The following is a 23,233-nucleotide window of genomic DNA, read 5'->3' on the forward strand; positions in this document are numbered from 1 at the left end:
AATAGGACCCCCACCCAACTCACCACTCATTTAAAATGCTTCTTCTCATAAGGTCAGCAAATCAACTTAGCCCTCTATTTCACCTGGGTGACAGAAGCCAGATTCTGGATGAGCGTTCCTGTTCTTTTCTGTCCTGATGTTTGAGGAAAAGGTCAGAGGAGGAGGCAGGATCTACACCATTATGTTTTCCTCTTTATTCATTCTTTCAAATGTTTGTCACTTTAATTTCCTTATATTATCATTCTGATCATTTTACTCTCTTGTTAAAAAAAACACATCATCCCATTTTTTTCAGCTTGAAGCCCTTTTCAGTGCATTTGAGATCTTCCATACCATCTCTCTAGCCTGGAACTATGTTTCTGCATATATGTGTTGTATAGTAGAATGGAAACTCACTGAGTCAGATGACAAATAATGATGATGATGATGATGTTAATCATAAATACTGGAAGCATTTTACATACTAGGAAACTGTCACGTTTTAAAAAAATCTATATTATCTTTAATAAGACATTGTCTGATTTACTGCCTTAACTTCTTTCTTTACCCCACCTAGCTCTTACCTCAGAAAGTTTTGTTGAATGTACAAAAAAATAAAAAGTTGGGCAGTGGGGAGAGAGAGTGAGGTTGGTGATGGGGAGAGGTGTGTATAGAATCTAGATTGAGTTTGGAATTTACCAGGTAAAAGCAGTTGACTGGATTGAACATGAATTTCCAGACCCCATTGAAAGAAATGATTTTGATCTATTACATTTAAATATATTAATTGACTTATGTTTGCTACTTGCCTGGTTGTATTTAAGGTCAGGTGGTGCCAGCTAGGAAACCTGGGCTTCCTGGTTTCTTTCATGTAAGTTAAGCTTAAGCCTGGGTAAGTAGAGGGCACAGGAAAAGACTGTCAGGAGAAGGCACTAGAGGGAGCAATAATTTTAGCAATAATGCTTTTTGGGAGAACACTAGAATGCTTTAGGGAGTAGGTACAGGGATGAGGAGCTTGAGGTGGGAGAAGGGCATCTTCAAGGTGTGCTTACTCCCTTGTTGACTGAGAATATTTCATTGGGAAGGTGGGCTCTCAGAGCTCCTATAAAGGCAGAGCAAAGCTTGCCAGCTGACATCCATTGTCTGAGAGATTGCTGGCAGGCTCTGGAGTGCTTGCTTGGCTTTTTGTGGTGTCACTGGTGTCCTAGGTTGAAAACAAAAGGGAGAGACTACTGTTAAAAACATTTTTAAAATTTAATTTTTATAAGAGCTTTAAAAGTGTTAAAAGACTCATACAGTGAAAAACTTACGTGCTTATTTATTTTGTACATAATAGTATATTCTCCATACCTTTTTGTATGTAAACATAATAGTTTAAAAACAAAAATGAGCTCATACTATAAATGTTGTTTTTCTCTGTACTTTTACAAAGTCTTTAATTATTGCACAATATTATACGTCTACAGAAGTTCATAAAACTTACGTGTGCAGTTCAATAAATAGGTACAAAGAGAATATTCATGGAACTAATACCCAGGTCTAGAAATAGAATATTGCCAGCAACCCTCCTCTTTCTGATCACTGCCCTCTCTCTCCCCATCACAGTGATAGTCCCCCACTTTTATAGTAAGCATTTACTTTTTTTTTATAGTTTTACCACCTGTATATACATTCCTAAATAGTTTAATTTTTTTGAACTTTATGTAAATGAAATCATGCCATAACTGTTCTCTTTTTTCCCTTTTACTCAACATTATGTTTGTAAGATTCATTTATGTTATTTTGTTATTGTTCATTCTCAATGGATATATAATATTCAAATATACTCCTACTTATTCATTGGCTACTTTTCAGTTTGGGGTACTTATGAACAATGCTATGAAACCCTTGTACATGTCTCCCAGTGTACATAAGCATGGATTCCTTTTGAGTATACATCTGAGAGTGGAATTGCTTGGTCACAGAGCTTAAACTTTAGTAGAAAACCACCAGCACTTTTTCCAAGTGATTTACTACTTTATGCTTCCATTAGCAGAAGATGAGAGTTTCTTTATTCTGCTCTCTGCCAACACTTGGTACTGTCACACATTAATTAAAGTTGTTGTCAATCTGATCATGTACAGTGATCTCTGTTTGGGTTTAATTCATGTTTTCCCAGTTACTAGTAAGGTTGTGTGCCATTTCACATGTTGATTAGCTATTTGGATTTCTTGTCTCTGAAGTGCCTGTTCAAGTCTTTTGCCCATTTGTTGTGTTTCCTGCCTTCCTCTCATTGATCTATAGGAGTTCCTTATATAGTTTGAATATTAACCCTTTGTCGATTATATATGTTGCAGACATTACCCCTCCTCTGTAGATTGTCATTTTATCTTCTTGGTGGCCAAATTTCTTAATTTCAATGATGTCAGATTTATTAATTTTTTCCATTATGACATACTTTTTGTACCTTGTTTAAGAAATTCTTTCCTACCTCAAGGTATGAATATTCTTCTGCATTCCCTTATAAATTTGTCTTTCAAATTTGTCGCTTTAATCCACTGAAATTTATTTTTGTGGTGTGTTTGAAATGGGTGTGGGCCTCTGCACCTTTTTTTCACTTAGTATATTGTGGATATCTTTCCAATCAGTAATCATAATTATCTATCTAATTATTTTTGACAACAGCAGAATTGCCCAATATGCTTATGATGAAATTTTTAAACTGAAGTATAATTGACATATAACATTATATTAGTTTCAGGTGCATAACGTAACAATTTGGTATTTTATACATTGTGAAATGATCACACAGTCAGTCTGTTAATGATGAACATTTAAAATTTTCATTTCTTTGTCAATACAAATACTACTATAATTAGTATTCTTGTACATATATCTTTGAGTATCCATGCTAGTATTCTATAGTAGAGATCTTAAAGCATCCAGATTACTAGTTAAAAGGAACACACATTTAAGTTTTTGATAATTACTACTAAATTGTATTTTACTTCCATCAACAGTGATTTATTTTATTCTTGATAATATCATAGTATCAATCAGTTTAACATTTGCCAGGTTACTTTTTCTATGACATTTAAACAGTTAGACTAGGGATGAATCAAGTTCTATTTGACATCAACACTGGTGTAATTGTCAGAGATCAATGACCAGGTCTCCACAACCCTGTCTCTGTCCACTTTGATAAGCAATGGCATTCTATCATTAAAGAATTTTGCTAAACCTCTCTAGTCTTAAGAGAATTATATTTTGTTCTTTCTATTTCCTTACAAGGTGACATTGAGTAGAAAAGGCTAAGGTGTGTGCTTATCCTGGTCTCCACTTCATCTCTCTTGTCTCTTTTCAACACCTGCTTCATCCCTAGTTGATTCCACAGAGTGACCAAGTTTAAGGAAGGTCATTCTTTTCCAACTTACTGGTTTTCTTTACCCTGCCCTTGAAATGATCACAGGGGCACTGGCAGCCAGGGCACTGTTGTGAGTTTTCTTTCAGAGGCTCTCAGGAACCAATCTGAAATAAAGGGGTTGCTGCTTAGGAGGGTTAATATGTTTGAGGGCGGGGCTTCACTTGGCATCTTCCTCGCCTCTTTCTCATACTGCAGTGGGTGTGGCAAAGGGTCAACAAAAACAGTCACCATATCCAGTTCTATGAGCACCAGGGTTTCTAGGTTGTTTTGCCTGACCTGTATGGGCAAGAATTTGGTGGCAGATCTGGAAGAGGCATGAGGGTATCATTAGAGAGACCCAAAAGTGAGGAGGAAGACCTAGGTGTCTGCCTTTTAGTGGCTGCTTTACTTAAAGTAAGTCATTTTGCCTCTCTGATTTCAGTCTAACCTGTGAGTAAAGTAAAATTGAGAATAGGATTCAGGAAGATCTTAGAAAGCAGCCCTGGATTGTTGGGGGAAAAAGGGAAAGGGGGTTTGGGCAGCCAGAGATTCAGGCAGCTCTCCCCTGGACCTTGGAGCCCTTGCCTCAGCTCTTGCCTGAGGCTCAGGAAGAAAATAAGTGTTGGTGCTGCATGTGGTGGGCTGGTGGAGAGGGGAAAGCTCAGGTAACATCTGCATTGGTCTCAGACGGACTCGAGGGAGTGAGTTGGGATCTTGATGATGCATCGCTGTTGTTGATGTTGAATTACTGACCTTTGCAGTCACATTCTTGGGCGCCTTCCTGGAGCCTCCTCCAGAACAACCTTGGCGTTGGTCCCTGTGGCCTCTGGCGACCCCTGTCGGAAGGAAACAGGTCACTTCCAGGCACTGGAAAGGGAAGGGGCCAAAAGAAACCATCCCCCATCATTGTGCTGCCTAGGTCAGCGCAGCTCCATTTCTTTTCCTTTTTCACTCAGGGATCCTAGGGCACTTCAGGAGAGAAGTATTTTAAATGGATAAGGAATTGAGGTTTACAGTCTGGCCTAGAGAAAAGTTAGGCTGGAGGTAGGGGAAGAAGGAACAGCTTCTGGATAGAAGAGAGGACAAAAGGTAAGGGTTAATCAAGACCTTACAACCTCCCTCCATTAAGATCCCCTCTACACACATGAAAATCCTCAAGACTTAGGAATGAGAGCAAGGAGTAGATTATTCCATAAGGCAGTCAGGAACTTCACCTGACCTCCATGTTTGGTTGTATTTGAATCCATAGTTGCAGTTTAACCATAAGAAGACAATATTTATCTTTGTTCCTCTGGAACAAATCCTTGCCCCTTTAGGCCTCTATTCAAGGCTGTCTTATCACCTGATGCTATCTTATTCCCACTTTGTCATACCTAAAATATTTGTATGACAATCAAGTATGATGTTTTATAGAGATTCTGGGGCTAGAACTGGGCCCAGATAATGCTTCCTCTGAATAGGGGTTTCAGATTTTTCCTGTCAGAATTGATTATGTCTTCACCTGTTTCCCCATGGCATTCGAATGCAGCTCTCTCATTGCCCAATTACACTTACAGTTTGTTGTTTGAAGTATGTTGTGGACTGAACTGTGTCCCCTTAAAACTCAATGAAGCCGTGACTCTTAATAAGTCAGAATGACTGTTTTTGGAGATAGGGCCTTTAAAGAGAGCATTAAGTTAAAATGAGGCCCTTATGGTGGGCTCTAATCCAGTCTGACTTGAATCTTTATAAGAAGAAATTTGGGCACACAGAGAGACACCAGGCATGTTACACGCACAGAGGAATGACCAGCTTCCAAAATTGTGAGAAATTAAGTTACTGTTGTTTAAGCCACCCGATCTGTGGTATTTTGTCGCGGCAGTGCTAGCAAACTAAAAATCCACCTCCTTCCCTGGACTCTGAACCAGTGGCTCAGAAGTCATTCAGCTACACGGCTCCTGACACATCATAGGCACATTTATGTTTCTGTGATAAGCAGACAGACAAGCTGTCTAGAGAGGGCCCTTAGAGCAGCTTCTGGCTCCATCCAACTCCCCAATTTCCCAGACTCGTGCCCTTTCTGCCACACAGATGGAGGGTGTTGCGTCATTTCTCCAAGTGCTGGTTTCCAGATTGTTCTCATGTGCTGTTTTGAGTGGTGTTAAAGTAATTTCAACAGGCATAGCCCCTGCCATCTACGCTTTTCTAATATTTTTCACCTGACCTCCATTTCTGGTTCCAGAGAAAAGGCACGGAATATTAGAGCCAGACGACATCTTGGAGATTATTAGTGGTACCAGTTCATTGAGATGTTTTTCTTTTTTCTTTTTAACGCAATGTAACTTTATTAGAGAAAACTTATAAAGTACAAATAAAAAATCTTTACTGTTAACAACTGTTGGAATTTTAGTACATTTCCTGTATATAAATTTTCAATGTAATGATAACCATACCATGTGAACAAATTTCTTTTTGTTCACTTTATAAGCTTGTTCTTGTGTTGTCTCACAACACTCATGACAGAATTATATACTCCCAAGTATATGCACTTCAGATTATTTAACTGTTCTCTCATTGCTGAATATTTAGATTATATTATTTTTGGATATCGATACATTTCTTTGTGCTTGTAACTGTTTTCAAATGTTGCATTTGTGCCTTGAGGAAGATTTCTCAAGTGGAATTACTGGGACAAAAGTTAAGAACAATTTTATGTTTCTTTATACAATTACCAAGTTGCTTTTAAAAGGGTTGTACTAATTATAAATCACTATCTCTTTTTTTTTCAAGTGAGGAAAGTGAGACCCAGAGAGAGCAAGTGAAAAGCCCAAGTTCACCAAGGTAAAGATGACTCATCTGGAACTAAAATTCAGGTCCAAGACTCTTAGTCTGTTGTTCTTTTTGCAGCCCTGCATGACCCTAATTTCATGGTGTAACTGAATATGAAACTGCATGTTACTAAATATTATGTCCCTCAAAACAAACATCAGACATTTTTGGAACACTTTTATGATTTTTGCTATAGCTTATACCACCTCTATTGTTATTTATGTCATACTTTATTTCTTTAAATAAATTTAATTTACATAACATCTTCATTTGTGCAATATTTTCTGTGAGATTACATATTTGATACTTAGATTTTTTTCTAAGATGCATTAAAACATATGACTATTAAAGTTGAAGCTTATTTAGGTTCTACATAAGATCAGTTTTGGAAAATAGTGGTACAGTGGAACAAGCATGGATTTTACATCCATACAGACCTGGGGTCAACTGCTTGTTTTGTCAATTATGTACGCAATCTTGCAGAAGTCACTTAGCTTCTGTGACCTTTGGTTGTCTGGTTTGTAAACAGAGAGTATTGGTATCCACCTTGCAGAGTTGTTAGGAATAAATGAGCCACTGTGGATGCAGTGCCCAAGTACGGTTTTCAGTATATGATGGTTATTATTTGGATTTTACTACAGACTTCTAATTATTTCCCAAAGTGAGCGTCTATGCTGGAGTGTTAGGCTTATTGCTCTCTGCTGTAAAGAAGTTACTTCCACTTGTTAGGTTTTGGGGTAGATCTATTATTATTCTGACTTCTCAGTTCCACTACATATTAGTGTTGTGATTTTGGGCAAGTTGCTTAACTTTTCTGTGCCTCATTTACATAATTTGTAAAATGAGGCTAAAAATAGTACACAAGTGTAGGTACATACATCTGTTTCCTAGCTCTGTCCACCAGAGGGCCTAGACGCAATAGCACCTAGGAGCAATGGGCAATACCTAGTGCCCAAGGTTTGTGAGTATCATTGTCCCATGAAAGGAACCAGGTCTCTGTGGAGAAATGGGTGACTCCAGGGCTGGGGAAGGGAAGTACAAGGTGGACATCTTTTGGTGTCAGAAAGTCAGGAACTGCGAAAGAATTGACATGTCGAAAAGGTACCAGTTTTGGGACAATATGAGCAACGTTGTAAATAAGGATAGTAATGAGTTATAGTCCACAAATATTCCTGGGTCTTTACTTATATAAATAAATAATTGAATACCTAAATAAATGGGAGAGAAGGAACAGATCTTTCTTACAGTAGAATCTCGGTTACTAACTATAAAAGGAATGATGGAAATAGAAAATCACCATTTGGCTAAGGCCATAGTAATACTTGTTGTAGGCAAGAATCATCAATGGTTTTCAAAATTAATTGGCAAAAGTATGATTAGAAGAAACAGGCTATTTGCATAGCTCAAAGTGTCTCTCCAGAAGATACTTATTATTTTCAATGGGAAAACAGTGTCTTTATGGACACTGCCTTAAGCAGTGTTCAAACTTAACATCACCTGTAACAAGAGATACTGTTAACGTGGGCCTTTTGATGTGTTGCACCAAGAAGGCAAACATCACTTCTGTGGTGTTTTTGCCAAAAATCATAATCTGAATTTAATCATGAGGAAACATCAGATAAGTCCAAATTGAGGGACATTCTGTAAAATAATTGACAGTACTCCTCAAAAGTGTCAAGGTCATGGAAGACAAGGAAGTTCTGAGAAAGTGCCCTGGATTGGAGGAGACCAGGAGAGATGATAACTTTCTTCAGTGTAGGATCTTGGATTGGATTCTGACCGGGAAAGGGACATCAGTGGATGATTAACAAACTCTGAACATTTGTGCATTAGCTAGTAGTATTGTATCATTGCTAATTTTCTGGTTTTGATAATTGTATTATGGTTATGTCTGGTGTTATTTGAAAAAAATCTGGATGGAGGATATATTGGAACTCTGATTATTTTTACAACAATATTTAAGTCTGAGAAATGAAAAGTTAAAAAAATACATTAGATTTCTGTGAGGACACATGAGGTGTCATACATGTGAAGTGCTGAGGACAGCCTGCCACAAAGGCTTGTTTAACACGTAGGTGCTGTTGGTACAGGTCATTTTATAAGTTATAAATAATCTTATAAGTAATGTGTATTCTATTATTGTAAGTAATGTATTTCCTAACATTGTCATCGCTTCTTACCGATTTCATTTTTCCCCCCTCCCCTGTAAAAAGCATATTAAACATGTATGTGTTTTTTCTTTTAAAGAGATAAGGTAGGATCAGATTTTATTCTGAGAAATTTCTCTGGGGGCTGAAGGAGTATTACTTCCTTCCTCCAGACTTGGTCCTGTGTTGCAAACTATGCTGGCCTGGGAAACAAGGATTGAGCCCGGGCATCACGGAACCAACGTGGTTTGTCATTGTGCCACCTGGCGGCGGAGTGTGCTTTCCCCAACCTGTCGCCCTTGTGCCTTAGAACTACTTTAGCTGTTTTACTCAGTTACCTTTATTGAACTCTTGCTAGGCTCGTATGATCAGTCATTTAGTCTTCACAGCAGTTGTATTCACTAAGTGGTATTTTATTCATTTTAAGATAGTAAGACTGAGGTTCAAAAATTTTAAGCATCCTGTCCAGGGTTTCAAAGTAAGTGATGGAGCCAGGATTTGGATTGCAGTTGCCCTGAATTCAAATTTGATTCTGAAATTCCTGGGAGTCAAAAAATCTCTCCATGTGTAGGGATTATTGGTATAAAGCAGCAGCTCTCAACTAGGGGGTGGTTTCCACCTCCAGGGGAAGTTTGGCAATGACTGGAGATATTTTTGGCTGTATTAACTGGGAGGAGGTGGGGGGAGGCTGCTACTGGCTTCTAGTGGGTAGAGGCCAGGTGAGTGTTGCTAAACAGGTTACAATGCATAGAACAGCACCCCTACAGCAAAGAATTATCCATCCCTAATGTCAATAGAGCTGCTATGAAACCCAGGTGTCGAGTTTTCTAAAGGCAACATTTGAACGTAGAAATCTGAGGCTTTATTTTTTCACTTAGCAAATATTTACTGAGCACTGTGCCAGATAATGTGAGCGATGTGGAAACAATACACCAGTCTGTGCCAATGAGGAGGCTGCAGACAGAAGGGCAGGGGTGGGGGTGGGAGATGCACGCCAACACCTCAACTTAAGGCAGAAGATGAAAAGTGCAGAGAGAGTCAAGTTAGGGCTAAGCTTGTTCACGTGAGGGAGAGCTCATATCTGGTCCTGGGTGGAGTCAAGGGAGGCTGGGGAGGAGGTGGTTTTGGGCAGGTTGTGTGAGCAAAGTTGAGCTGGTGGGAAAGCACAGGACCAGCTCGGGAACAGCCCGAGGTCTAGTTGAGTGGAGCCCAGAGGTCTGGTTAGTGCGAGGAGGGGTGGACGGGAAAGGCAGCTGTGGCTGGAGCTTTGAATCCAGGCTGAGGACTCTAGCCTTGGTGTCAGTCTTGGTGGTGGAAAAGCTTTCCCTTCCAGAAGGGTGTTCTAGGCCCTAAGGCTGTGGGGCCCAGCAGCTTCCAGAGAGCTCTCTCTGTAATGGAGGGGATGTTAGAAATTGGGATGGAGTAGGGTGAACTCCTGATTTTAGGACCACGAGTCGATGCTAAGTATGTTACAAAGCTATTTCATTTCAAAGTGGCCCTTGGAGAGATGTTTCCCTCAAGTGGCAGCACACATGGGGATCGGTCCCTTCTGCACAGTTGTACTGCTAAGGGCCTGGCCACTTGGGCTGTAGTGAAGGCTGGCGCCAATTCAGAACCCCTAACCCAAGGTCTGCTTCCCATAGGTGAGCTGTTCAAACAGGGCTTGGTGTGGCTACAGCTTCAAACACGGTACTACCTGGTGGTGTGATTTTTCTAGTTTATCACCTTACCGTGTAATCATAGTAAAAATTGTTAGAATATAATCGAGGACTTCCTTATTGTCTACAGATGTACAATTGCCTTCAACATCCTGCCACCACCGCCACCAGTAATTTCCCTGGGGAAATTACTCTCTGGAACAAGGATTGGGGGAGAGGTAAGATAGCAAATATTGGAGGAGCAGTTATTTTTTCTCCCACCAGGTACAGTTCCAGACACTTTCATACACGCTGGCTCCTTTAACTCTCACAACCCTCTTTGGATTTATGTACAGTTCTTTCCTTTTTGTAAATCAGTGAATGAGGAAACAGGCCCAGAGAAAGGCTAACTTGCTCCTCATTCCTGTAGCCTGAAGAGGCTACATTTTACTGCATGTGTGGTCATGCTCTTTTCTGTTTTGCCACATTTTCTCCCACCCTTTATCCCTTTCAAAAAAATTTAATCTTTTTTTACCTGGATTTGGGCTGCTGGAGACCATGGACATCAGCATTAGTAGCAGCAGCAGCAGGAGGGAAGAGATTAGAACTTTCATTTCAACTGCTGGTGCTGTGGTAGGTCACTTGAAGACTGTGTGGAAGGTTCCCAGTTAGAAGGTCTGCGCTTCAATCCCAGGCCAGTGTTCTCTTTAGATGGTGAGAACGGATAAGTTACCCTGGCCTTGTTAGGTAACAGTTAAGTTGGATCATGTGCTTTATGGGAATCTGGGAGGTCAAACTGGCCAAACAAAAGAAATGAAGCATTCTTAAGAACATGAGAGGGTGACTGATAACTTGGCAGCATAACTCATTCCCTCCCTTCTTTCTTCCTGCCTCCCTGCCTACCAACATGCTTTGATTTCTTCCCCAAGTCTTTTTGCTTGTTTGAATTTCCTTATACCGAGTGACATTTTCTAGCTTAGTATCTGGCAGGAAAGTGAGTGCTAAAGGTTGGCAAAGAGAGGAGGACACGGTCTGTTTCCCCTCTGTCTTCCCCACTCTCATCCTTGCAACAGCAGTGTTGTTGTTTGGGAAGTTGCCGCGTCCTGGCTGTTTACAATTTCCCCGAATTCTGTGGCCACGTGAGGTGGGAAGCAGAGAGGACCAAGGAGGAGAGGCTCTTCTCTCTTGCCCCAAACCCTGCCCTGGAGCACTGGGTCAAAGCAGGCCTCCTCGTTGGTCAGGAAGGTGGCCGTGGCCTAAGGGCTCCTGCCTAAAGGAGAGGGAACTGGGTTGGTGGAAGACCCTCTAGGCTTCAGGTCCCAGAGGGTCTGAGAAACAGCAGCCGCAGCAGGGGAGGTGATTGCCCAGGCTGCTGAGGCTCTTGGCATCACACCTTGTTTGGAAACAGCCCAAGGGTAAAGGAGGAGGTGATACTACTTGGAGCAAACGTTAGGGGTACAGAACATCAGCACTTACTACACCTGACTCATTCCAGAGACTGTAGGGAATAGGCTCAAAGACAGAGGAGAGGCTGGCCTTGAGTTCTGGGTGATACTTGTGGGGCCGAGGAGAAGGTTAACAAGGAAGTCCTCTCTGGAATCCTCCAGATAGGAGTGAGAAAAGGTGGTGTGACTTCGTTCAAGCCAAGAGGAGGGAAGAGGCAAGGCATGGTTTCTGCTTGCTCGTTCTTACCCTCTCGGTTTCGGATTGTTCTTGCCTATGGACGTGCTGGAGAGTTGAATGTAGGCTTTGCTACTACAGAGTTTATAAAGCATCTGCAGGCGGCAGGCACTGTGCTAGACAGTGGAGACTGTCCTCGATTTGAAGGCTCAGACTCAGTCTGAGCTTGGTCTGATATAACCCACTGATGTGGCTCCTACATGAAAAATTCTAACGAATTCTTCCTGAGGTGCCTGTCCTCAAGAAGCTCAAGTCTAGCCAGGGAGATGACATGCACTTCATAAAACCTAGGGATGTGGTGGAACCAAATTTCAGAAGTGACGGGAGTTCACTGTGGACTGTGAGTAGGTCAAGGGACTCTGGGTTCGGTGGAGCCGGGGCTGGGTCTCCAGGGTGGGGTTGGATTTGTGCTGCTGGAGGGCAGAGCAGATGGCATGGAGCTAATTGGGTGGGGACTTTTGAGGCAGGGGCTGTTTATTGTTCATTTTTATGTTCCTGAACTTAAGTAGGGCCTGGCACTATGGGAGTACTCTGTAAATGCTTATTTGAATATTTCATAACTCTTTAACTAGGCCTGCTATGTCAGAAAGCATGTGAAAGTGCAGTCCAGTACCAGAAAGGAAATTTTTCTGACAGAATATCACGCACACACATGGAACTGAGGGGGAGCTTTGCTTTCCCATCCCGTCGTCTACCAGTCTACTCCATGTCAGCTTCAGGATCAGGGAGTTCCTCCTCACACCTTCTTCCAGGTCCCCTCAGTCTGTTTACCCCTCTACTCTTGCCAGGCCCTGGCTCCCTGTCAGTTCACTCCATCAGATTTCCCCCCTATGGACTTGGAATGGGGTGTCATTTTCTTTTTTCCATGAGAAGGGGCTTTGGGTCTCTCAGGTCCATTGATATAAAAACACTCACAATACAAACAGATTCTTCTCTTGCTGACATTGAGAACGACTTAGAGCTCATCTTGAGAACATTGTATGCATCAACACAGTCTTTATGACTTATAAGGTCCCCCTTTGTAAGGAGGTAAGGGGATCATAGGAGAAACAGTTTACAGTGTACTTAGTAGACATTCAAAAATACTTGTTGATTGGGGGCAGGGTATAGTTCTAGTGGTAGAGCACATGCTTAGCATGCATGAGGTCCTGTGCTCAATCCCCAGTACCTCTTCCAAAAATAAATAAATAAACCTAATCACCTACTGCCTGCAAAAAAGAAAACTAAAAAAAAAAAAAGCTTAAAAAAATACTTATTGATTGATCCTATGCTTCCCTTTGCTCTATGAACAGTCATTCAGTGAGCACTGAATCCCTGATGTATACCTGGTATCTGTGGGTGGTGGCTCCCGAGTAGAGGAAGATGTGATGCTTTCCTGAGGAGCTCTCACTACACACAGAGACCCATGGAGAGTTAGTCCAACTGCTCTGTTTTACAGAATCGGAAATGAAAGCTCAGGGAGTTTACATGAGCTGTTCAACATCTCAGTCAGCCTCAAAGCCAGGGAAGTAAAACTCAAGTTTCCTGACTTGCTGGAATCTCTGTTAGTGTGCAGCTGCCTGGCTGCTGCGTGTGCATGTGTGGTGAGCTCTAGTATGAGAAAGAGGACATTCAGAATGAAGTGGGAGCCCACCAACATTTTCAACTATCCAGAGGGAAGTGTATGATTCAGCCATGACTGCAAAAAGGGCCATCTGGTACACTTGCATTCTTTTTATTTTTCACTTTGAGCTTGAAATGAGGAAAACTAGAACCCAGAAAACCCAGAGTGGACCACTTTCACAGGGGGTTGACAAGATGGGCCCAAGGTCTATGTTTACCTCTATCAAAATGTTTTCTCACTTAAGTGCTATGTTCTGTCTTTGAATTGGGTTCCCTCCATACCTGGACCTCAATGGGCGGGGACCAGGTCTGATTCATCCTTGTGTTTCCAGCACATAGTGCATAGCAGGCTCTAATAAATACATCTTTTTTAAAAAACTGAACAAAAAGTATACACCCGTGCAGGTGTGGGATGTCTGAGCAGCAACAGAAGTAGGAGAACCCTGTCTCCTCATGTCAGCTGATGTGGAATTTGTCTTTCTAAATACAGGTAAAATGCTCAGAATGGGGACGTGGGTCGTCCTGTGGCTCTGCTGCTGTGGTTGGAACAGTCCTGAGAGAGCTGACTAGACAGGCTTACCGACCCTGGTTGGCTATCAACAAGGGGAGAAAATACCAGGCTGTTTAAAAACAGGACATTTTCTCTCATCCCGCAGCTGGCTCCTTGGTTCCAAGGGCATAGCCATACAAAGAGACAATTTATGTCCTACAACTGTTGCATTGCTCCTGAGGAAATACCCCAGTATCTCTCTCTCTTTCCCCCCACCCAGTATCTCTTTGTTCTCTTTCTTCCACTGAAGTTTCTATTTTAGGGCTGAGCTCCACGGGAAGAAAGAGCCAGTAATAGAAGATGATTGACATCACCAAAGTGAAGGCAATGATGACAGAACCTTCCAATAAACACCCCTCAGCACGATCGGGAGCTGGAGTTCTCTCAACCGGCTACATGGCTGACAGCTCCCTGCTCGAGTGTTTTGGGTTTTTTTTCCTTCTTCTCTCTGAGCAATAAAGCAGCTGTCTTTTCCATTTTGTCCCTCTGCCTCTATTGAGAATTCTTTCTCAGTTGGCAGGCAAGGACCCACACGTCTTTAGGGGTGCGGGCCTTGCCTGCACATCTGATGGGGTTTCCAATTTGGGGTCCATATATTCACTAACAGTCCCAGAATTTGGCATTTCTGCTATGGTTGACCCACTTCACTTGACCTTCAGAAAGTAACAGGAGAGGGTAGGGAACTTGAGAATATGTCATTTTAGGAATGGCTGAAGGAAAGATAGAGGGACATGTGGTGGCTGTTCACAAGTATTTGAAGGTCTATTGTGTGAAAAGTTATTATTAGACTTATTTCCCCCCTTCAGAGAATGGGAGTAGGCGTGGTAAATCTGCATCAGACACATTTTGACTCAGGATAAGAAAGAACTGTGAGAGTAAATTAAGTTTCCTTGGAAAATTACAGGTTTACTGATGGAGTTCAGGCAGGGGCTGGATGTCTGAAAATAACTGTCACAGTGATTTTTTTTCTTGAAGATTACAAGGCTAGAGCTTGGCTTGGAACCCAGGGTTCCCACTAATACCACATTTTATTAGGTATTATAAAACTGCCCTTTGAAATGTGACATTATTCTATGACGTGAGCTCCTGTCTGTCTGACAGTTACTTCCAGTCATTGTGGGCGGTTGTGATTCTCTTATCTGATCTGACTTGGACTTCACCCCCTCTGACAACCTTCCCCCCTCCTTTTCAGGTGAGAATGGTTAAGATCAAGTGCATGTACTATCATGATTACTAGGTGGCAGCACTGCCCCACTTATGTTTCTGAGGACACTATTGGGGTGTGGGCAAATCTGAGAGCTCTGGGTAGGATTAGGAAAAGGGCACAGATGAAGTGATTATATAAACTTTTTTTTTTTTCCTGCCAAGTGACTGAGTTGAGGTGAGTCTGAAACCATTGCATTTTAGAACTGGCAGACACTTTAGAGAAGTGTTTCAAATTTTGATGTGCTAACAGCTCACCTGAGTAACTTGTTCAAATACCAATTTGATTTTTCTATTGGGATTTGAGATTCTGCATTTCTTTTTTGGGGAGGAGGTGTGTAGGTTTACTTACTTATTTTTTATTATTTTTTTATTTAACAGAGGTGCTGGAGATTGAACCTATGACCTTGTGCATGCTAAGCATGCGCTCTACCACTGAGCTACACCCTCCCCCAGATTCTGCATTTCTAATAAGTCTTTGGATGATGCCATTGCTGCTGGGCGGTAGACCACACTTTGAGTAGGAGAGCCTTAGCGGTCATTTGGATTAATTCTTACTTCCTTTAGTTTATGAATGAAGATAGACTGAAGGGTCTTTCACATCCTTGGTTAAGTTTATTCCTAGGTATTTTATTCTATTTTTTTATGCAATTTGAAATGGGATTGTTTTCTTGCTTTCTGTTTCTGATAGTTGGTTATTTATATATAAAAAAGGCAACAGACTTCTGTATATTAATTTTGTAACTGGCAACTTTACATTTATTAGTTCTAACAGTTTTTTGGTGGAGACTTTAGGGTTTTCTACATATAGTTTAATGTAATCTACAAATAGTGACAGTTTTATTTCTTCCCTTCCAGTTTGGATGCCTTATATTTCTTTTTCTTGTCTGATTGCTGTGATTAGGACTTGCAGTACTATGTTAAGTTGAAGAGGCCAGAGTAGGGCATCCTTGTCTTGTTCCTGATTTTAGAGGAAACACTTTCAGCTTTCATCATTAAGTATGATGTTAGCTAGAGGTTTGTCATAAACGGTTTTATTATGTTGAGTTGTGTTACCCCTATATCAACTTTGATGGGAGTTTTATCATAAATGGATGTTGACTGTCAAATGCTTTTTCTGCATCTATTGAGGTAATCATGTGACTTTTGTTTTTCCTTTAGTTAACAATGTGTATCACATTGTGTGATTTGCAGATGTTCAATCATCCTTACATCTCTGGAATAAATCCCACTTGATCATGTTGTGTGATCATTTTAATATATTGTTGAATTTGGTTTTATAGTATTTTTTAAGGATTTTTGCATCTATATTCACAGAGATATTGGCCTGTAATTTTCTTTTTTCATAATGTCTTTGTCTGGTTTTGGTGTCAGGGTAATGGTGACCTTGAAGAATGAATTTGGGATTGTTCCCTCCTCTTCAATTGTTTTGGAATAGTTTGAGAAGGATAAGTGTTAGCTCTTCTTTATGTGTTTGGTAGAATTCCCCTGTGAAGCTGTCCTGGACTTTGCTGAAATTTTTTTTTATTATTACAACTTCACCTTCACTGCTAGTGATCGGTCTGTTCAGCTTGTTTATTTCTTCCTGATTCAGTTTTGGAAGATTGTATGTTTCTTGAAGTTTATCCATTTCTTCTAGGTTGTCCAATTTTTTGGCATATAATTGTTCATAGTATTTTCTTATTTTTTATGTCTCTGTGATACCAGTTGTTATTTCTCTTTTTCTACTTCATATTTTAAAGTTTGTGTCCGTGTCTTGTTTTTCCTTGATGAGCCTGGCTAAAGGTTTCTCAATTTTGTTTATCATTTCAAGAAGTCAGCTCTTTGTTTCATTGACTTTTAAAATTGTTTTCTCAATTTTATTTATTTCCTCTCTGATAATATTATTTCCTTTCTTCTGCCTTTGTTTGTTATTTTTTCCTAATTCTTTTAGATAGTAGTCTCCAGTTTGTTTTCAGTGAAAATTGCTCACCATATAGATGTAGTTTTAATATGTCATGAGAGGAGATGAGCTCTGTATCCTTCTACTCTGCCGTCTTGATCTCCCTCCAAGCTTGTAAACAAGTTCTTGTGTGGACATATATTTTCATTTCTCCTGTGTATAAACCCAGGAGTGGAATTTCTGGGTCATATAGAGGCCTTAGAATTCTTAAGAAGAGAGGTTGCCTTAGAGAATAAGCTCACAGACATGAAACACTTTGAATAACTCTTGCTCTTAAATTTGTTAATTTAGTGATAGGCAAGTTTTATAGCTGATTCTTTGAAGAACTGATGTTAATCAAATTTCTCTGTCTAATGTAAACTAGCCAATAAATGCACAAAGTCTCACACTCCAGTATAGGGCACTAAAGCCCTTCTTGAGTTTAATGGAAGTGAGAGAGGTTCAGTTGGAGGAGTGGGCCTATTAGCTGATTTTAGCCATAAGTAATACTTTGCTTCCTTCTCTGTATTTATGATGGGAATTTATTGTTTCATTTGTATTACTCTTTTCCTTGGCTCTTCTTTTTCCTTCTTCACACATCTCTGCCACCATATACATTCCTACTTTATTGTTGCTTTTTCCTTTTTCCTCAAACTCTTGGTTGAATTAAACTGTTCCTTGTTGCTATGTAGTTAAAACAATAAAGTTATGAGGCTCATGTGAGTTATAGGATTCCTTTTACAAGTATATCATATCCAGATAAATGTGGACACCTTAAAAGTAGTTGTCCATGGTGACTATGCATTTATTCCAAAGTTCTGTCATTACTGAAAATATTTTAGTTACTTATCGTGTAGAGTTGCTCTCAGAACCTGTCTGAGCCCAACAAGAAGACCAGTTTCACTTCCTTGTAATCACACTGAGTATTTCAGGGGTCCTGTCACTCCACTTGTTTTTATTTGTCTTCCTGTTCCCAGTTTCCCTTTTCCTTTGTTACTCTGGTCTCCAAGCAAGAAGAGTTCTGGGTTCATTGGGGCTCCAGTCACAGGGCAAGCCTCATTATCATAGAGAGCCCAGGCAGGGGAGGGATGTTGGCATGCTTCACAAGACTTTGACCTTTAAACACAGCATGCTTAAGCAGCTCTTTTTAGTCTGTCCTTTCCAGTGTCCCATTTCTGCTTTGTGATCCCTTCCCCTCATTTTACATGGCAAAGAGCCATCAAATCCTAGGGCTGGGAATGTAGCCTTGAATTGTCCTCTTCTCAGAGGAAACTTGGGGAGAATGTATAGGGAGAGGAACGTCAGAGGGCTCCATTTCCTTCTGCTCCTGGGTAGTTAGTTAACGTTCAACCAGCACTTCCTGCTCTTAGGGAGACCAGGATCGTGTTCCAGCCCCACATTGCTGCTCAGGGCAGAGAGTTGAGATTAGAGAGAGACCTGCATCTGACCTTCGTACTTCATCTTTAGAGTCTGTATCCGTCTGTGGTCTTGTATCTTCTCAGTTCTCAGGCTCTGGATCTTTATATACTCTTCCTCTTTTCCTCTTTATTCTTGGGGAAAAATTAGGATGTCTACTAGTGGGGGAAAAGGAATTAGTTTGCACAGCAAAAATTAACACAAAGCTGGTCTCCCTGGCCATTGTGATTCCCTCTCCTTCCCAGCAGTTCCTGAAAACCCCCAAACCCCAGTGAGATGTTAGCTGATTATACCAATGTATTTACAGGATCTCCTCAACAGTGGGGATATGTTTGAAGACTTTATGTTTTGACTGCCATTTCACTTGCTTTTCTCCTCTCCAGAGGAGTCTGCTTCTCACTAAAGGATATGAGGCCAATAGCCTAGAGATATTCATCTTCCTTTTACCCTTTATTAATTGCAGATTTTAGTGTTGCAATGTCTGTTTAGATAATAAGGCTGTGAGGCGAGAGATACGGGAAGCATTGTATTACCTGCCAGAGTGGGGACCATTAGTGAATGGACATCTCTAGAGCAGAGTAAAGGATGAGGTGCAAACAAAGAAGGAAACTAAAGGAAGACAAAGAATTGTAGGAATTCAGGGTCTAATCCATGGGGGAATAAAGAGGAGGCTGGACAGAGACTTTTGGTGGTCCTAGCCCTGCTGCCTGAAAGAAGAGTTGACTGATCGGCGCCTCATCTCGGCATGGCCGTAGGCTAGGTTCTGGGTTGTAGCGCTCAGTGGACGTGGTTCCTACTTTACAGGTGTACAGTCTAACCAAAAGAAGGTAACAACAAGTAGAGAGTAGATGAGATTTTCATGATGTGTGGTATTGTGGGGTGGGATGCTGCTTCCATCGCTAACAGCTAGCGTTTATTGTTCACCTATTGTTCTAAATGTTTTACACATGGATTAACTCATTGACGCCTGACAACAGCGCTGTGAAGTATGTACTATTATTATCCTTGTTTTGTAGGTGAAGAATCTGAGGCACAGAAACATTGCAAATAGCTTGTCTGAAGTCTCACAGTAGAGACCCAAGAGCAGGAACTCCAGCACAGCTGGTCTGGCCCTAGAACATGTGTTCTTAGGTAACACGGCCTCTAGTAAGTCGTCCAAAGAGTGTGCAGAAGCTCTGCGGCTTCACATCCACATGCCTTTGTAGCTGCTTGCCTGCCCTTTTTGCCTGGAGGACTTCCTTAAAACTCTGGTCAGGGGAGATGCTCCTTTGACATTTTGTCTGACTCCCGGGGCAGTCACTATCCTCTGAGCATGACTAGGGCTTTGTGTATATTTTGTTTAACTTGTTAGCATTCTATTTGTTGGAATATCTGATTTGTGTTATAACCTTCTGGAGAGCAGGACTTCTTTATTCTGGAAAATTTCAAATCATTGCAAAAGTAAATCTCACAATACAATGAATCTATGTGTACTCATCATGTAGCTTCGCAGTTACCATTTCATGACCAGTCTTATCCCATCCACTGCCCTCTTCAAACCTGGATTATTTTGAAGCAAATCCTAGTTATCAAGTCATTTCATCTGTAAATATTTCAGCTGTATTACTAAGATATACGATTCTTAAAAAAACATAGTCACAGTAACACTATCACACTAAAAAGTAATACTTCCTCAGTATCATAAAATAGTCAATGCTTGAATTTTGGCAATTGTCTCATAATTCTTCACTTTCCTCCTCTTCCCATTTTTCTTTACTCCTTTATTTCTTTTTATGTCTCCCCCACTTTTTGTAGTATAATTTTTTCAATAAAGATCCAAAAAGGGCTTTATTTTATAATCATCATGTTGTTCTCAGCAAGTGGCTTAGTGCTTGACATAGAGTAAATCCTCAATAAATGATGTTGAATGAATCAGTCATCAGAAGTCTATAAAATGTCTTGGTTGAATTAGTGCAGCCTTACTGTCGCTTTTGGTTGGTTCGCTGGGATGACTTTTGGTTTCTGATAACTTTAGTTACAGGTTAACTTTGAAGCTAGCTACTGTCATTGCCTGTGAACATTACTAAAGGTCTGAGGACAATGAAGCACCTGTGGCTCAGATTTACAGGTTAGCAGGAAGTGGGCCCTTGCTTTCTTATCTGTTTTTTTGTCCTTAGTCTCAAAATATGAAGTAAGTTTGAACTGACTAGCTTTAGCTTTTTTTCTTATTTCTTCAAAACAAGGATCTTAAAGGACCTTCTGTCCGAGAGCATGAGTAGCTTTCATATGCTGCTGTGGTAGGCAGCATTCTAAGATGTTGTCCCAAGATTTACTCCTAATCCTGGGCTGTGAATATAAGATAAGGAATCATGCCTGTTAATGTGTTAACCTTATGTAGCAAGAAGGATTTTGCAGATGTAATTGGGTTACTATCAGTTCACTTTGAATTGAATAAAAAGAGCTATGATCTAAGTGGGCTTAATGTAATCACAGGCAGTTTTTAAAAGCAGGCAGTTTTTTCCCAGTGGGTCTCAGAAGGGGAAATCAGAGAGATTAGAAGTGAAAGAGGGATTCGATTTAAGGGATGTTTTCCCTCACTGAGATGGAAGGGGACCTCATGCCTAGCACCTGAGGAGGTTCTCTAGTAGTTGAGAGTGTTTGTACCAGGGCAACGGGGACCTGGGTGTTAATAACTTCAAGGAACTGAATTCTGTGAGTTGTTAAATAGGTGTTGATTTAAGCCACTAAATTTGTGGTAATTTTTTTTTTTGCAAAAGTACAGAATGAATACAGAATAACTAATAGATTGAGTTAGCTGCTTCTTTGCTTATTTTATTTTTGAAAATTGAGATAAAATTAAAAACCATTAAAAAGCATACTTATCTTAAGTGTACAATTTGATTTTTGGTTACTGTACACACCCATGTAATCACCACCTGAATTGAAATATAGAATATTTTCCATCTGCCCAAAAAGCTCCTGTGTGCACCTTTTGAGCTAACTCCACTCCCTATAGTGAATTCTAACACCATTAATTATTATTGTCTGTTTTTGAACTTTATTAAGATGGCATCATATAGTATGTACTCCTTTGTGTCTGGCTTCTTTTGCATAGCATAATGTTTGAGAGACCTAGCCATCTTGTTCTAGTAGCAGTTTGTACTCTTTTTTAAAAAAAATTGCTATTTAGTATTCCATTGTATGGAGATGCAGTCTATGCACATGTTTATGGATATTTCAGTTATATCCACTTTCTGGCTATTGTAAATAATGCGGCTATGAACATTCATGTGTAACATTTTGTGTGGCTATCTATTTTCATTTCTCTTATGTAAATACCTTGGTGTGGGATTGCTGAACTGTATAAGCACACTTTATAAGAAAACGTCAAACTTTTCCAAAATGGTTGTGCCATTTCATGTTTCTACCAGCAATATGTCAGAATACCAGCTGTTTCCCATTCTCACAACCGTTGGTATCATCAGTCATTTAAAGCTGAGAAATTTGCCAAAAATTTCTTTTTGAGTACTTCTCTGTGCCTGTGAAATAGATTATTCATCCTCATGTCCATCTCATGGAGCGTCCTCCGAACTCCTGAGTTTTTCAGTCCTACCTATGATTGAGGTCAGTGTTTCCTAACGTGGAACACATGTGAGAGTCACCTGTGAGTTTTTCAAAATATGTAAGCCCAAATCTCACTCCAGACATAGTATCAGCTTCTTCAGCGATGGTTTATAGGCCTCTTAGAAATGTTGAAAATATTCCCTAGGTAATTCTGACTTATACTAGCTAAAACCCACTGCTTTAAGGCTTCCATCCTACTTATTATACCAGAAATTCTCCATTCTGACTGCATTCCGATTAAGAGCATCTGGGAAGCTTTAAAAAATTACCAGTTCCTAGGCCAATTAAGTGGAATCTGTAGGTGGGGCCTGAATTCCAGTTGTTTCTAAAATTTTCCCAATCATTCTATTGTGTAGCCATATTTCCCATTAGCTTTCTCACTGTCTTCTCTTGTGGCATTTTCCATTGCTATTTTTGTATTATAATAATTTTTCATGTCTTATCTCTTGTCTTAGGCTTTATGTTCCCTGGGGTAAGGGCCCTGCATTTCTCATTTCTGCATATTTCATAGGGTCTAATACTGAGACTTGTAGCACAGTAGGTGCTCCCTAAGGATTTCATGAACACATAAATTCGGCATCAGAAAAAGATTCTCAATCACAAGGCAGTTGTGTCCTGAATCTGAGGTTTATACGTTAATGCTACAAGGCCCTTGTCCTCCCCATGGTTGGAGTCGTTGCTTGTGATGACTCTTGTGGGTAAGTTCTTCTGTGAGAAAACATTACCCTGTGTGGTACTTGTTTTCAGGAGTGTTACTGGGACAAAGAAGTCTGTGTGTATATTGGGTAGAAGGGCAGAATTATTAATCAGAATGGAGGAATTAAACTAGAGAGTAGTGGGAAAGAAAGTAAGAAATTTTAGTTAAGAGGAAGAAATTTGAACTTGCCTGATAGGCCAGGGGAGGCCACTGTAGGTTCTTGGGTGGGACAGTGAACCAGTTTTTAGGAAAGTAATGAGGCAGTAGTGTGCAAGGAAGATTTCAGTAGAGAGACCAAAGACAAGAATTCAAGCAGTACCTCCAGCAGAGGTCTTGAGGGCGGGGGTTATTTAGGTGTATGGGAATGGGGAGAAGGACATAACTGAGAGATGCTAAAAAAGAATCAACAGGCTGTGGTGAGGTATCGAGTCTGGGAAACCAAAGAACAAGGGCTGAGGAAGCAGTGGTGGTGATGCTGAGTCCAAACTCATTCTGCTCGCTGCAGGAGAGGCCAATAAATCAGGACACGAGGTGCTGGGACAAAGAATAGCGGCTTTATTTGGAAAGCTGGCCAAACAAGAAGATGACAGACTAATGTCCTGGAGAAC

At 40.6% G+C, this 23,233-nt stretch overlaps 1 long non-coding RNA gene across 9 annotated transcripts in view; it reads left to right on the forward strand.

Moving 5' to 3' along the window:
• The first annotated feature begins 61 nt into the window (after positions 1-61).
• LOC140698074 (uncharacterized) overlaps positions 62-23,233 on the forward strand; it is a 157,720-nt gene continuing 134,548 nt past the window's right edge. For 7 of the 9 annotated variants that reach the window (XR_012075498.1, XR_012075500.1, XR_012075495.1 and 4 more), the window contains exons 1-3: positions 62-151; positions 6,131-6,181; positions 10,105-10,192. This is a non-coding gene — a long non-coding RNA (uncharacterized lncRNA). Of the gene's footprint in view, positions 152-6,130; positions 6,182-10,104; positions 10,193-14,035; positions 14,267-23,233 lie in introns of those variants that run through there. The other 2 variants (XR_012075496.1, XR_012075494.1) reach the window with 2 other exon arrangements.

Source organism: Vicugna pacos, chromosome 9, assembly GCF_048564905.1.
Source record: "Vicugna pacos chromosome 9, VicPac4, whole genome shotgun sequence".
Lineage (NCBI taxonomy): Eukaryota > Metazoa > Chordata > Mammalia > Artiodactyla > Camelidae > Vicugna > Vicugna pacos.